Source organism: Protopterus annectens, chromosome 3.part0 (assembly GCF_019279795.1).
Source record: "Protopterus annectens isolate FY-2018-M chromosome 3.part0, PAN1.0, whole genome shotgun sequence".
NCBI lineage: Eukaryota > Metazoa > Chordata > Ceratodontiformes > Protopteridae > Protopterus > Protopterus annectens.
The window spans coordinates 1,050,868,754-1,050,886,020 of NC_056731.1; positions in this window are offsets into that span (position 1 = coordinate 1,050,868,754).

Consider the following 17,267-nt stretch of genomic DNA (forward strand, 5'->3'; position numbering starts at 1 on the left):
AGGGTTAGCATGCATTAGTAAACTGGTGCTGATGGGAGCTGCCAGAATTAATATAGCTCTGCACATGTGCACAGATATTCACAGTATGTGCTATGCTTCACAATCTCATCCTGCGGAGACAGCTGCAGCAGAATCAGCAAAGGGAAGGGGCACACATCCTGCCAATGCATAGGTCACCACAGTCACAGTCAGAGGACTCAAGGCGGAACCAATAGCTGCTGTCCCTGTAGGCAGAAGTAGGCATGCTCAGTATGACCTTGCTTTGGCTAAGAGCCATCGCATAGCACATTCACTGGCCACCTAGGACATAATACCTTTCTCACTCACATGCATATATTAAATTTGATGTCATGCAACTCATAGAACCTTTACTTACCTATGTATTGGCTGTGTACTGCTTGCATTAGACAGAGTCAGCCCTGATCTAAAGGTGTGCCAACTGCTGCATTTGCAGAGTAAGTCCTGAACCTAGACTGTATTTTTTAATAATATTATGACATATATTTGTATTTCTTAACTTGGTACAGTAAGCAAGTAAATAGTGGTGGATATGTACAGTGATTACCTTAACATATGACTACAAGCACTTCTTTTACTAATATGTGTCCATTTGTAATTAGTAGGCCTCAGGCATGAGACATTCACACAGTCATACCTCTGCAGAAAACTGCTGTTCACTGCATAGTCTCAGTTCAGAACCATACCTTTGTACTGGTAACTCATTCAAGAGAGAAGTTAGAAGGTGAGGATACACATTGCAGTTTCTGACTTCAGATATTTTTATGTCGTAATAGTAACTGTGCTTTTTCCCCTCACACCCAAAAGAGGAGTGCACCCTTGTTCCCACCATAACAGTAACTCAGCTATGATACCCCAGCACAATAGTATATACATGTTTATGCCACAGTTAATATCCTCTCACAATTATAAGAACAATTATATTGACTGTCTTACACATCGTATGTGTTAGGTAACTGATGAATTACCAACAAACACAGACATGTAAGACAGAGCTGTATATTTGTAACCATAATTATGACAGGTTATGTGACTACTAACTGCTCTATGTCCAAATATAATACAGAAAATTACATGTACAAAATACAGTCTATGTTTTGATAGCAATGTGCTTTTTCATCCAGTTGGTTATATAATGAATGACCCCAGTTCTATGCTTGCAAGCTGCTTATGTAGCAAAGAGGACTAAGGCATCCATCCTGTTTTCTGAAGCTGTATTGGTGTGAGGGTGCAAATTCTGACATATGTAGAATTTTGGAATGTGTACTATCAATTGGTAGTGTGCTTTTACAGACTTTGATTATGTGTCCCATACTTTTAATATTTATCCTCTCTGTCTTCTTTTAATTCCACATTTGCACAATGCACCACATCTAGAAAACATTTTTGAGAATGTTTATCTAGTATGCATAAAGTGCAGCATTGCAGAAACAGGGAAAAACAAGATAAGATTATGTTGAAGCAGACTGCCAACAACAAAAAGTGGATGCTTTCTATTATTGCTCTTAGTGATTGGGAAATCTCAGACTGGAATACAGATAGGACTGGGCTAGAGTAACTGGTATATATTACATATTAATAAGTCTTAGACATTGGCAATGAGACTCATGTTTGCACACTGCTTACCTACATGCAAAGAGGTCTATCGCACATGCGTGTACACTTAGTTAACCATTGTGCAAATCCAATGCTTCTTGGGCTATTACATTTTACATATACATACATGTATGTATATATATATATATATATATATATATATATATATATATATATATATATATATATATATATGTTCTTATTACACTATACTTCTCAGTTCCTTTTTCTAACATAAAACTACATGTGGAAACTACACAAGGAAACATTGCAAACTAGGTGCACAATATAACTATATGCCTATGTATTTACAGTACATCCATTTGTTTCCCTACCACCAACCACACCAAAAATCAGTACAAACCTGAGGTCTCCTTACTTTTTCAAAACATACATCAACCACAATACAAAGTGTAATGTATAATGCTGTGTGCTCCCTTATGGAAAGGGCCATTTGATGGTATGCACAGGCATGGTCTGCCAAACACAAACAGACAAATATGTTCAATAAGAGTACTTGTGTTGTTACACAACTAGGCTTTTAAACAACATACTGTTGTTAGGCTACTATCTTCAGATGACACTAAGAAGCTATGTGCCTATGCAGGACTCCCAAGCTGTGGTTCCCCACATGCTTTGATCAAACTTGTGGTGTGGCACTTGCATTAAGTACTGTGTTCTGTAGTCTGTGCACCTATATAGATAGGGGTTTAGTTATCACTGCAGTAGACTGTGTGTTGTGTGTGTGTGTGTGTGTGTGTGTGTGTGTGTGTGTGTGTGTGTGTGTGTGTGTGTGTGTGTGTGTCCATAAAGAAGAGTGAAAGTGTGTATCTCAAACTGACTTTTCCAATGGCATGCTTTTCCTTTGTATTGGTGCTTACAAAATCATCCATTTCATACATATCTCCAACCTCTTGTCTCCCACATGGCCTGCTAATGTCATCTACTATAAGATCATCTGCAGGCCTGTTAAAATCAGACTTGTGCTGTGGTGCATGTGTTAAGTAATGTGATTTGTTTCCTGTGTCCTTAGATAGGTAAGGGTTCTATTCTCACTCCAGTCAACTGTGTGTGTGTCGATACAGAAGAGTGGAAGTGTGTGTGTATTCCAAACTGTCTTCTCCAGTGGCATGATTTAATTGTGTTTTGGTGCTTGTTCAAACATCCATTTCATTCAGGCCTCCAACCTCTTGTCTTCCACATAGCCTGCTGATGTAATCTTCTATAAGATAGCCTTCAATCCTATTAAAATCCTACTTGTGCCATGGCACATGCATTAAGTATTGTGTTCTGTAGTCTGTGTATTTAATAGGTATGGTTCTATTCTCACTGCAGTAAAATGGAGGGTAGGTAGTGTGAGTGTGTGTGTGTGCTGTTACTAGACATTACACAGAGATTGCTTTACAACAGTCTATGGAACACTGACCTATGCACATTCATCATTCCATTGTTTTTAGGCATTGTTATGAAATGAATACCCTGTGGTATGTGCAGCTGCTGGTTTTACTTATGTAAGAACATGTATAGTTCTGTTTTTTTTTTTTTTTGCTATGATTAAATTTGGAAAATATTGTGCTGCTTTTGACTCTGTTGTCTATGTAATGTTATGAACAAACTGACATTTCCTGTTTTTATTCTGTTGCAGTTGTGTTGGCTGCACTATACATGTGATTCACACTGGATAAATCCAGTTCTGTTTGATTATTGATAAGTAAACATCACGACAGCTGCTTTGTGAGAAAACCACCCTGTACACTAGGACTATATATTTAAAGGTAACTTTTGCCAGTCTCAGTTTGAGCTTTAACAGTGTTTCATTGTTTTATTTGCTCTTCTGTTGTTTGTGTGCAGAGAGCTTAATTCTTTGCAGGTATACATGCATAAACCACAATACACTTATATTCTATTACAAATGACCAATGCTATCTAGCAAAGCAGATCTTCAACAGCTCAACATAAGTGTAGGACGTTCAGTTAAACAATCAGTAATGTCACATCTTACCTATCCACAACACAACTATATATCCCACTTTGGATAGACATCCTACTGTACACCCCATAGTTTGGCTCCCCTAAAATAGCACCATACCACATACCCCCATCCTTTTCTCATTCTCTGTGCAGATATCAGGTTCTCACTTCGCATTATGACTTGTCATTTTCCATATTTTTCCTTCTGTTTGCCTAGTTGACTGTTTTTTTGACTCAGTGCAGATCACGCCTCATGTTCACTGACAAGTCTGTACTAAAACCTCAGTAAAGTAACATAATGGGTGGAGGTACTCTCCAGAAACCTAGCTAAACAGCAGATACATCCAAAACACAAGCATGCTATACCTAACACTACACCCAAAGCACACAATACACATAAAAAAGTAGCACCACTGTCTCACCCAGGAAGTGCATAAGGCAATATTTTTCTAATCCAAACATTGCCCTTATAGTTGATTGTATAGTGAGTCATACATACAGCACACTCACCAGCTTAAACAAGCAGGAATTTAGGGTCAGCTGTGTGGCACAAGTAGTTGGCACATCACACATTCAAACAAGTCTCTCGACAGTAAGTCCCACTATTAATCCATTATAGTTGGCGTTGGCATGAAGAACTTGAGATGTACCTTTAGGGAATATATGGAGAGACATGATTGAGCTCTCTAAATATGTGTCCCAGGCAGTTTCCTATCATGTTGATGAAGTGCAAGGTATCGAGATGCATGTGTTCAAAATGCAGTTTGCAAATATGCATAAAAATTAACCAAACATAATCGACTCCATAAATGTGAATGCTAGTGTGCATTCGCTGTTGTGAAGTTGATGTTCTGCATGGAGATCGCACTACAGTGGGGATTGGAAAATGTACCCATTTCTTCACTATAGTACGATCTCAGAATTTGTATATATAATTACCAGGGTATGCATGTGTATGCGGTGTCACAGCAAGCACAGGGGGCCTTGCTCCCCTGCAAAATGCTAGTTGGCCATTTCTGGTTGGTAAGGTACACTGGGTAATATCAACTATGTTGTAAATGGACTTGTCGACAATACTGGTTTCGTCTTTGAGCCTTCTCAATGTTTATAATTTCAAGTTTATTTGTCAAGTAAGTCATTACTCGATGGAATGCCTTTAAACAGTTTGATAGTAAACCATCCCAGGTATGTATGTCCCTATGTTTGACCAGCATTATAAGCTTGCCTAGGATGATACAACAATATAAAGAGCAAATGATTTTCTGAAATTGGTTATGTTTCTGGTGTCATTCTAAGGTGATCCAGTTCCTGTCAGTGTGGGATGACACTGTGGATATACCATGCTGCTTTGCAAGACATGGACTTCGCCTGGCTCCTCTAGGCTTTTGTTTTCTGGCTTTTGCACTTACCTCCACCATAATATGCCTTTATTAGGCACGATCACAAAAACAAAATTTGATATGTGAAAATATACAGCTCCAACAAAGTAAGGGTCATGCTGCTAAACTGTAGGAGTTAACATCAGAAACTGCACTCTCTTTAAGCACTCTTCACACTGGAATTTGTTGATGTCTTTATAGTCACAGAAACCTGGTTCAAGGCTGCAGTAAGTAACTTGGCCTTGCAAGGCTACAGTGCTTTCCACACATTCAAACCACAAACTGAAGTTGTGCGAACCACAGGAGGAGCATTATCCATCTTCATTGCACATAATTCTGCCTCTAGACTGATTACACAACATAAGTATATGGAGTTAATGTAAGTCCAATTTACTATGGCTAAGAAACCCCTTCGTATTTTTGCCAGTTATATGTCCCCTTCCATGAACAAGAAAGTCCACATAGCCTATTTATAAGTACTTGGAACAATTAAACTTGAATAAAACAGCCTACTCAAGGATGATGTCAGCTACACCTACATTGATTGTAAAACTTATAGAAGGCCAATCCCACTTTCACAATACTTCCTGGACTTTGGTAATTCATATGCCAAGGAACAAAGACCGCACCACCACAAAAGGGTCTATAATATTCTAGACCTGGTCCTCACAAATAGCATTGATCAATCCAACACCTCATGTGCAGGGCCTGCACCATTAAATCAAACTGTAAAGCAGTCTTTTTAGAATCAGCAATAGGTACAGAATTATAGAAATGAGAAGTCAGCTAAAAATGCATTTTCCAAGGTAACTACACCCTCCTAAGGGATGGTATAATCTACCTCCAAACTCCAGTTTCCACAGGGGACATTGACAGCTATAGTAAGGTATACTGTGATGCCCTGTATAGACAGCTAGACAAATGTATAGACACAGACATACCTGATAGGATCAAATAAAGATCCTCATGAAAATGCAAACTATGCTGATGTATGTCTGGCACTATTTGATTATACAGTAAGTCAACAAAGCCGATGTCTACAAAAAATGTGGGAATCCTGAACTGGAAGACAACCATCCCCAGCCTAAACCTGTAAAATCCTCACAGAGCATGTCTTGGAAATATGTAAAAACCATAGCCAAGGATACTCAATAGACTTTTTTCTGCTGCATCTGAAACCTCAAAGGTATAACTCAGATGTGTGCTGAAATGATTCTGGATGGTATTGTACACACTGACCCAGTGTAAATTGAAAACCTGCCTGCAGACATGCTCAGCTAAGTGTTAACTCCCCCCAATCATACCACAAACAATTTCTTCACCATCACCTCCCACCTGCAGCTACAAAGATTATGTATTCACTGCTCTCCCCAAGACTAGGAATACACCCTCCATGGGACCAGATGGAATTCCGGCATCTGTTATTAATATTCTTCACCAGTGAACTACTGAACTAGGCACCCTATTCAAACACAGTCTGAGTACTGCCTTTATCCACACAGATTTGAAATCAGTGACCAATTTTCCCCTGCACAAGAGTGGATCAGCAACATACACATGTACTTATAGCCCCTTAAGTTTAACTAGCCTCAACTGAAAGGCAATGGAATGAATTTTCATGGATGTCAGATACAAGGACAGAGCTGACATCCAGACACTACATCTGTTCCATCTTTTCTTTCTCAAGGGTAAGTTGTGCATGCTAAACCTGGTGGTATTCAATAAAGTGACCAGAGACATAGAATGTATGCACAACTTTAACTTTATCTGTCTTGACTTGGCCAAGGCCTTCCACACAATCCCACATTCATGCATCAGTGAGAAACTAACCTAGGTGGCTATCAACTCATATGTAGTCAGGTGGGTTGCAAACTGGCTCACTGACCAACAACACTCATTCAAAATGGGAGAGTACACCTTTATCACAGAACCATCACCCATGGGTTACCCCAAGTGTCAGTGCTGTGGCCATTCATGTTTACCATGTACTTTTCAGAAGTCCAGACCATAAGAGAGTGACTAGCCAAGTTTGTGGTTGAATGCAGCTTAGGTGCTATCACTGAATCCTCTAACCATGTGAGTACTGTTCAAAAGGAGCTTATACAGATTAATGACTGATGACAAATTTGTGCTGTTTAACGAACTTCAAATAAATGCATCATAGTTTCCTTTGGTATTAACAATCTTCCAGATTATTATGACATAACTCTGACTACCCTAATCACCAATTCTGTATTGAAAGACCTGGGAATACAAGTAGACTGCAACATGTGTCTACTGTGGTGAGGAAGGTTTTCTACATCTTGCAGCAGATTAGCAAAGGCATTGCAGCACTATGACATTAAGTTCTTAATCTCTCCAGTCATGCCGGCTCAGGCCTATTCTTGAATATAATGTTCCCTTTGCTATGTAGTGTAACAGACACCTGCAGAAACCTGACAGACCTCAGAGATTTCTAAGTTATAAAAATCAGGGTGCCAAACGTGTCTTACGTGGACAGAATGAAGTAACTGCCACTGTACTCAGTATGATATAGACTGCATCAAAGTGACTTATGCAAGCCTTACAGGGCTATCTCTGACCCAGTTGTGATGGAAATGCTGCCCCTACATATGTCATATTGGACTACAGTCACCTGTTCTAGGGCCCTGCATGTAGACTGACATATATAGGACATGCTGAAGAGACATCTCCCTTAGGTTGCCATTCCTTTGGAATAGGCTTCAAAACCATGTCAAGTAGGGCACTTCCATGATCTAGTTTCATCACAGCCTGAATGAGTTGATGTGAAACTGTTAATGTCTGCCCTAGATTACCTGTGCTTCTCACCTGGACAAGAGTAAGCCGTGATAGACAAATCTTAGCCATACATGATATCTGTCATCAAATTTCATATTGTGATTTAACAGCTAGGCATCTAAATACCATCAGGTCAATAGCCTAGTAACTTCCTATGTACCTATGAAGCTATGGTGATGTACATGGCTGAAATACTGTTATACTGTATTACTGTTTTGATCTGATTTGACTACAGTGCTGACATACAATCCTGAGATATGAATCTGATGTTGTGACTTCTAATGTGCACCATAACTCTGCAATAAAAATCATTACAGAGACAAGTTCTAAATGTATGAGACACATTTCAGTTGTTAACTTCACTACCCTTACAAAAGCATCCACTATAATGTAGTGAAACGATGATGCTAGCATCGGTATGATTGACCAAGTACAATATAACTGACAGATGCAAACATCAGTTCAACAGCACACATGCAGATGTAATAATCAATTATGAAGATAGTCATCTGGTGCATGAGAAACGTAACTTTAGTATCCCTGAATCCAAAAGATAGAAAATGGGGATATGACACAGTCATCATCACTTGCACAGGGTGTTGTGTAGGGATGCAGGAGGCCTAGGCTGACAGAAACAGTGTGTGAATGTGTGTGAGTAAGCAAGGGAACCAGGCAATATAGGCATGAACATATTGTGCATGTGTCTGTAGGTGCCCTCAGTGTCACATTGGTGTGTGAGTGTCTGCATGAACACAACCAAGCTGTGTAGGTATACTGGCTGTCTACGGGGAAAATGAGGGGAGTTGCTGGGTGTCATCCTCAGTGTCAGATTCAGTGCTAGCTCTAACTGTCTGTATGTTGGACAGTTGTCAGACATGCACGGCCGAGTTGACAGTTCATCACTGTTGCCCGCAACCACAAAAACTGGCTCTGCCAGGAGTTGCACTGGTACCTCCATGCCTAAGGTCAGATGCAGGGCTATTACCTAATGGTGACTGATATCTGCTGGACATGTTCCCTTCATGGGAACACCCAGGACCATGACTCCATGGTCTGCCATGTCTTGGTGTGGACATCACACTCCCTGTTGGAGTAGTGGAAATACTACCACTACTGGAGCGTGATCATACACGGCCACGTTGGCTCACAGCAGATGTGTTTGCTGACCTTGTAATCAACAACATGGTAGAGAAGTTCATGGATGTCAGACTGTACCCATCTAAAACTCTATGGATTTGTCTGGAGTGCCTTTCTGAATGTGCCCGTGCCTCCATGATGGCCCTAAGCATATGATGAGTTACACATGAAGAGACACCAGACACCTACATCAATTGGAGGAGGGACAGCAGACCTCCTCCGAGCACCCCTATTAATGCTTCTGCCTGGCACCTTGCCAACAGTTTGGCTACAGCCAGAGTCAACAAACCCTGAAGCTGCAGTAGTCATACTTTCTTGGTCAATGTCCTTGCTCTCCACCTGTCCAATTCCTGTGGAGTCAGTGGACTGGGGATGTGTAGGTATACTGGCTGTCTACAGGGAAAATGAGGGGAGTTTCTGGGTGTCATCCTCAGTGTCAGATTCAGCCTCTGCACCCCCCCAGTGGTCCCTCACTTTGTCCACCATCATCATCATAGTTAGGTGGGCCAGGGGCCACAGAACCACTTCCATGACCACCTATGATAAAAACTAAGAAACACAGAAATACATTAATGCTTGCACTACTATACTGCAATATGTGTTAATCAATTTACACTGCTGCCACTATTACAGATAGTATAGTAATATATATACACAGCAGGCCTGAGAGGACACAGTATCAGATATCTTGAAATTTCTGTACAGTGCTGACATAAATGTATCATGCTTACCAACTGCAGTATGCCTATGCCTCTTCTTTCCTGATGGTCCTGAAATAAGTACAGTAAGAGGTGATGGCAACAGCACCACATTTACCAGTAAAATAGGGGGTAATACGTTTACTTATCTATATCTCCAGTAACTCAAATGTCAACAAGAATGCAGCAGACAACTTCAAAATAAGCTTAAAACTGTAGCAATCTTAAACTCCTCCACTCAAAAAAACAACTGACACAGGCATAGAAACTACTGAAAATATTTCAGAATGCCACAGTATTCTAATGATGATCTAACAAAGCATACCTGGACGCTTCTCTTGAGATGAAAGAGTGGTGCCCTCATCCAGAACATACTGTGTCATTGATTGATGGGAGCTGTCCTGGGTGGCGATGTTCGCCAGGAATTTCTCAGTGGCAGAGAGAGAAGGGTCTGCAGCAGCCCCACCACCAGTGATCAGGTGATTACATGCCACTGCAGCTGCACACCTCCTTGCAGCAATAATCATATCTCTGGTTCTGTGACACACCTGCTCATAGGTGCGACTGTGTCAGCCAACAGAAGTTATGTTACAGATTAATTCATTCTAGAGAGTGGTACACTTAGCCATATTGGCCTGCCCCCTGGCCAGCAGTATTGCATAATGTTGTCTTTGGCCTCATGGATGAAGTCATTCTCTAGCTTGGTAAATGGGGGCCTATGTTGAACAGACATTTGTGTCCTAAAAGACAAAGAAAAACAACACATACAAGGATCCCATTAAGTACATAATAACTGTTAACAGATGAAGCAGTAAAGGAAGGCTATCAGTATTCCTCCCTGGATAAACAAGAAAGAGTCAGCATATGACCAGAAATAACAAGATGGAGGATACAAAACAAGAAGAGTAACAAGAAAAACATATCCTTGTTTGTGCCATAGCTGATACTCAACTATGCTCACCCACCCAAAATAACAGTCCACTACAGTTTGTTCCATAGCAAGAACTCATCTTTGTTTCCCCCAAACAAGTTAACAGGCTAAGGACCAATTGTGCTAGCCAAACAACTTTGAAATGATAAAAGTGCTATCAAAGGATCTTTCCATGAAACATATGTACATAGTTATCACACACGATCATATTTTCAGCTCTTCTACATTCTCTGTCCCTCTGTAATGGCTTGACAAACAAGGCCATGCCATGATTACACTAAGTAATGTATACAGATTTACTGCACATTATTCTTAAATGCATTCCAGCATGTGCATTATGTAGGTAACAAAATGGGTACATACCTGATGGAGTTCAATACTCCTCTGTTAAGATATACTGTTCCAAAGAAATGTCTCACTGAATTAAACAATGCAATAACTCTCATCAACATCAATTTGGCTAGCTGCACATCTGCCTTTTTATAATTGAGTACATTAGTAATGGATTGCATCTGTCTTCGTTTGTGCTTCAGAAATGCTAATTACAGCATAAGCAGATGAACTGCATGCTATTGACCAATCTTTTGGAGCTACTCAAAAAGATATAAAGCATCGATGTAGATGCCATGCTGTTTTTTATGCAGATTTCAAAATTAGTGCAGTACTGACACAAAGTAAACACAGAAAGATTGTTAGCACCTACTGCTTTTTAATACATGTGTCTGTGCTACAGGCTGAAGACAATGCTGCTGCTGCTGCCAATAGACATAGTCAAAGAAGGTGAAGACTTTGCAGGCCAGGGACATAGTACAGGAACTGTGCGACCTCTGGCAGCCTTGACGTAGAACATGGAACCCATCCCGGTAATCACAAGTACCTTTCACAGACTAACTGGGAACATGTTTGCTGTGTCATAGGTATCAGCATCCAGTATCTTCCAAAAAGTCATGCATGCTATGCTTCAACATGCCAGAAAGCACATATATTTTGCCATACATTTTACCATTATTTCTGAGGATAGGGCCACAAGAATGCTACAATTGTACCATGTAGTGCACTACCCTGAAGTAATATGTGACATACATTGCAGTCTTGTACACATGAAAATAAAACCTGGGAAACAGGGTAGGGTCTACATTAATTATAAGGTCTACCACTCGATCAACTCCCAAGTCATATGTAATGGCAAGGGAAACATCTTGTATGTGTGTGCTGGCAACCCTGGGAGTTAACATGACTCCCATATGTGCCAGACCTCCCAACTGCACTAGATGTCTGCTATAGTGGATATCCCACAGGCTCATTTAAGGGTGGACGCATGCTATGCACTGGAGTCATGGCTAATGAAACCCATCAGAAATGTGCATACATACACACACACAGACACACACACACACACACACACACACACACACACACACACACACACACACACACACACACACACACACACACACACACACACAGAAGAACACCTTAATGAGGCACACTGTCCAAATTGCAATGACATAGAGCATGGTTTTGAGCTGCTGCAGTCACTGTTCCAGTACCTACATATCTCTGGCTAAGGCTTCCATTATAATCCACTGACATGTCCCATAATGCTCACAGTATGTGCTATGCTACCCAAGTCAATCTTGTGGAAACAGCTGCAGCAGGATCACCAAGGGGAAGGGGAACACATTCTCCTGACAATGCCAAGGTCACCACAGCCACAAGCCAATAAGGACTCAGAGGAGGAATCAGTAGCAGCTGCTGTGGTTATATGCAGACATAGTCATCCTCAGTATGTCCTTGCATTGACTAGAAGACAAGCTATAGCACACTGACTTACTATCTAGGAGCTTAAAACCGTCCTCCTACTTTGTCATACTTTTGTACTGATATTGCATTACAGAGAAAAGTTTGACAGTAAGGATACACATTGCAGTTTCTGACTTCACAACCCTCACTAGATACAGCAGGCAGGATGATACACAAGCAGGGTAACCATATTCATGTTTGTGCCATAGCAGGAGCACACCTTTGCTCCGTCTCCTCCCAAACAGCAGTCTGTGTTGTTTGTGCCATGCAACCTGGCTTTCATTAGTTGGCAACTGTACATTATATTATTCCCAGTTAATATCTTTTGACATTGTAAGTTCAATGGTATTGAATGGCTTACACACTGTATGCCTCAGATAACTGCTGAATGACCAAAAAACACAGAAAGGTAAGACAGTGTTGTATATTTGCAAGCAAGAATCATAACAGGGTGTGTAATCACTAAATGCAGTATGTGCAAAGATAAATATGTAACTAAATATGCAACTAACGTAAAATTTTAATATAACTGTACATTTTGTTTAATTTGTTGTGTGCTGAATGAGTGTTGTTTGCTGCAAAAGTGTTTTTGTGAAAAACAGGGTTAAGGCACCCATCCCATGTTCTGAATGTGCATTGTATGGTTATTTAGCATCCAGACCTATGTAGGCATATTTCATGTTTACTAACATAGTCTGCTGTGTATTGATTTCTGTTTCTGCATGTTTTTACTTTTTTTTTTTTTTCTCTTAAATTGTGACCCACCGTTTGTCTCGTGCTGCACTTAGCACAAAAAGGTTTGGCTATGCTCAGCTGTTTTGAGCACACAGCAGCAGTACACAAACTGGACAACTGGACCCAGACATCTAAAAATAGACATCAGATGCATTCTATTAAAGTAATTATGCCTGGCACACACCTGCTAAGCACTGTTGTGCTATGTTTAACAGTGTGAACCTTACAATTATGACTTATGTAGGGGATGGTAATGTAACTTATCCTGTGGCTGCAGATGTTATGTCTAGGGCTGAAGTCTAGATGTCCTGGGTTTTACTGCAAGGTTTGCAGCCTTTATTTTACTGTTGTGACATTGCAGTATACAGCAATGAAATTAACCACAGACAAGTATTTTCTCAATCTTCTGGTGGCAACAGCTGTAAGTGTAAGACTGTCATGTATAAGGTGGAGGGTTTGACTTCAGCATGTTCCATTCTGTTTTAATGGTGTTCTACTTCACATTATAGTAACTATTAATTAAAGCAGTTGACCTAGTGTATCTTATATAATATTTATATTCCTGATGGCTGACACACTAACATTGTGTTAGTTATCTACTTATGCACTCATCTGTGTATTGGTTTCCATCACACACACATTGCCTGTGTTTGTGTGAAGGTGAGAAATACTCGTCATTTTCAAATGTTGCAAAATCCCAAAGTGCACACTCTCAGTATCTACAAGAACTGGAATTGGTGAGAAGACATCATTGGTCTTGATCTGTAGTAAACATGGCTGGTGTTTATGGAGATGTTTTGAGATTTTGTGCTCAAAGGTGGGGTGTGCAGGACTCCAAAGTGTTTGTTGGACTCCTAGTGAATGAGTATGGGCCCAAGCTGTTGCAGGAGCACTATGATGGATCAGATTACAGATTAGGTGCATGGAAAAGTTTGGCCTGGGTTTGACTGGTGCTGCTAATATTCCCCATACTGGCAGACAATGTAGAAATCACTACAGTAACCTCAGGATGAGGAAAAGGTATACCCTCAACCATTGGATCAAGGAATGTTGGACTGGTGGCACTCCGTAGATGTATAAGTATTGCTCACAGGCACTACCTGTAAGAGTTAGAAGCTGCATTTGTTCAGGATTGGTATTTTTAATGGTATTCTGTTCTGTTATGGTTTTTCCACAGCCCCTACAGATAAAGAACTGAATCAGCAAACATATGAAGCAAGATTGGTATGGATGCAAGACGCATGTGCTCTGTATGCATCCAAACAATTCTGTTTTTGTAGCATTAAAACTAAAGTCAGCCTTTTTGTGTTAATTAAACACTTGCATCACATTGAGTATGCCTCTGTCAACTGTAAAAGAAAGTATGCATGCCTTAGTCTGTATGCAAAAACAACAGTCCAGTTTTACAGAGTAGTCAGAGGTTGTTGGTTTAAAAAACACACTTCCCAACTATACAGTACTGTTAAGTTTACATCACTAGTGCAATGTAACAGCAGATCTGTAAACCAGGGCCAACAATAGCCTGCTGTAAAGTGTAATCAGTATAACTGAAACAAGCATATGTACAATATATGCACATATCCATGACCTCTTAATGCAATCAGTAATATACTGTGCATCTGATATGAGCTTGGTTGTCTTAACAGTGTAAAAGCTATTTGCTAAGAGTTGTTAGTGTTAGAAGTAAAGGTAGCAGAGATTCATAACTCTCAACTGTCCAGATGTTTGCAGAATGTCAAGATTTTTAGTTCATATTTTTGGCCTGTTCCTCATAATATTTGTGATTTTCTGACAAATCACTGGGATTATTTGAGGACTAAAATTACTAAATAATGACATACAATGCTGTTACTTTATCACTTACTAAGTTTATAAGAATAATATTTAAAATATGACTTGGTTTTTGTGCCCCCCCCCATTTTGTCAGGGTCTATATTATAAAATCGACGTTTGAAAACATCAAGCCCCCCTGCACCCCCCACGCTAATTAAATATATCAACTCCCAGACCGCACTTCATTGCAGTAAACGGAGATTTCCATTTACACGCTCTAGATTCTGAGCGTTCGATATTCTCGTGTCGACAATGTCAGATTCGACATTGTCAGCTTTCGAGAATATAATATAGACCCTTTTGTCAGGCTTAGTCCAGATTTCTTCCCAAGAGGTTGAGAGGTATTAGCAGAATAGATTCAAAGAACTCTATAAATGTACATTGTATGTGACATATGAATTTAGTAATGTTCTCCTTTTTTCCTCACACACAACCCATTTTCTTCTTTTATTTTTTTATTGTTAATTTTCTTAGTTGTTGTTTTATTATGTATAATTTTGTATTTATTTGTTACATATTCTTTATTATCTTTAATTGTGTTTTTAATTTTTTTTATTTTGAAATTATTTATAATATCGTTTTTTCTAATACAATTATAAAAAAGATAACTATTTCCTTTGCTTTTTTTTTGGTTATGTTTTATTTTCATTATGTTTCATCTTATTGTTGTATTTTAATAGTTTTTTTATTTTATTTCTACAGCACAGCAGGGTAGGCAGGTTCCATGTGATCCGCCTATGCTCACTCTACCGGCTACAGCAGCAAGGCCAGCACTTTTGGGCTGCAGCCTGGCTGCACACTCCCTGCTCCCTCTGCACTACCTAGCCCATCAGGTAGTTCTGTCTCAGAGGTTAGGCCTGTGGTTCCATCTGGGAGCAGTGGCAGAGGAGGTGATTTTGTCATCCAAGCTGAAATGCCAGGTATGGTGTGCAGGATTGTGCACTGTACAACTGATGCATGCTTATGTGAAGTGGAGACACTGTTCTTCATCGTTGAACTGAATAACACAAGGATACACAGAAGTCAGACAGTGCAGCCATCGGTGCAGTGAGGTGACAGTGATGACCGTCCAGTGGGGAGGACTCAATTTTCACTGTCACCCAGCTTGATGCCCATAGGTTCATGATTTCTCCACCCTCACCCCAACCATTGTGTTCATCCGCCTCTCATGTCATTCACCAGTTCTGCCTCTTCCATCGTATATCTTGCCTGTCAGCAACTGCTTCCTTACCTTAATTGAATTGTGTGGGCTTGGTTATAGAATCCAAAGCACCTATATGAAAAATAGCCCATTGAACAGCTTCTGGTTAGGGGAAGGGAGTTGTTAACTGCATTGGCATTGGAAGGAAGAGAAGCTAAATGAGAAAGTATAATTATTTTAGTTTGCTAAAGGTGACTGAGTGAATTGTTAAATAGCTGTCAGCAGAGTTTGAATAGCATTTACTTTCACAGCCCTTGCAAGTATTTAGATGTAAAATTTGTGATTGAGGGGAAACAGTTCTAATCAACCTGTGGGTAACAAAATGTAAAAAATGGAGGTGGTACAGTTAATAATGTCAGTAATGTAATTTTCAAGAAGTTGGAATTGAGAAAGATAACAATGTTAGTAATGTAATTTCCAAGAAGTTGGAATTTTTGACACAGTAAAACATTATTACATGATGTCTGAATGGAGCAGCTAAAAACAATTAAGGGTGGAAGAGAACTTGATTTCACATCAGCATGCTAGGAAATTGATGCTTATATCTTAAATATGAAATTACTAATTTCTCTGGTAAAGCGAGTGAGATTATCTCAGCACTTGAGGGTCAGGAGACCAGATTTTCTGTCTTCAAGAAACTCGTGATTTGTCTTAGGAGTGTAAGGTTTTGGATAGGACTGGTTATATTTGCTGGACATCCTAAGCTTATGCTAATGAAAATAGTGTAGGTGTGACCATTTTCATCCATTTAGATTTTCTAGATTTTCAGGTCAGGTCATTGATACAAAGTGTGTTTGTGACTCAACAGTAATAGATGATGAACTCTTTTCATAGGTGAAACATCACAGGCCTGAATGAATAGCATGAATTCTGTTAATAGGACTAAACCTAACAAATTTTGTCCGTCCCACAAACACAGTGAACTTTACTTCAGGCATAATTTGTGACTGGGTTATATCAGATTGACAACGTTTCCTTGAAAATTGATCCCATAGTCAAGGATCTCAAACCTATGTTGACAATGGACTGTGCTTTAATTCCCACATATCTGTTATTATAAGGCATTTCTCATCCATTCATCCATATTATATTCAAATATATCTTTTGTGGATCTAACTTCCATTCTACATATTTAAATGTAATATGGATGAATGATTGAGAAATAC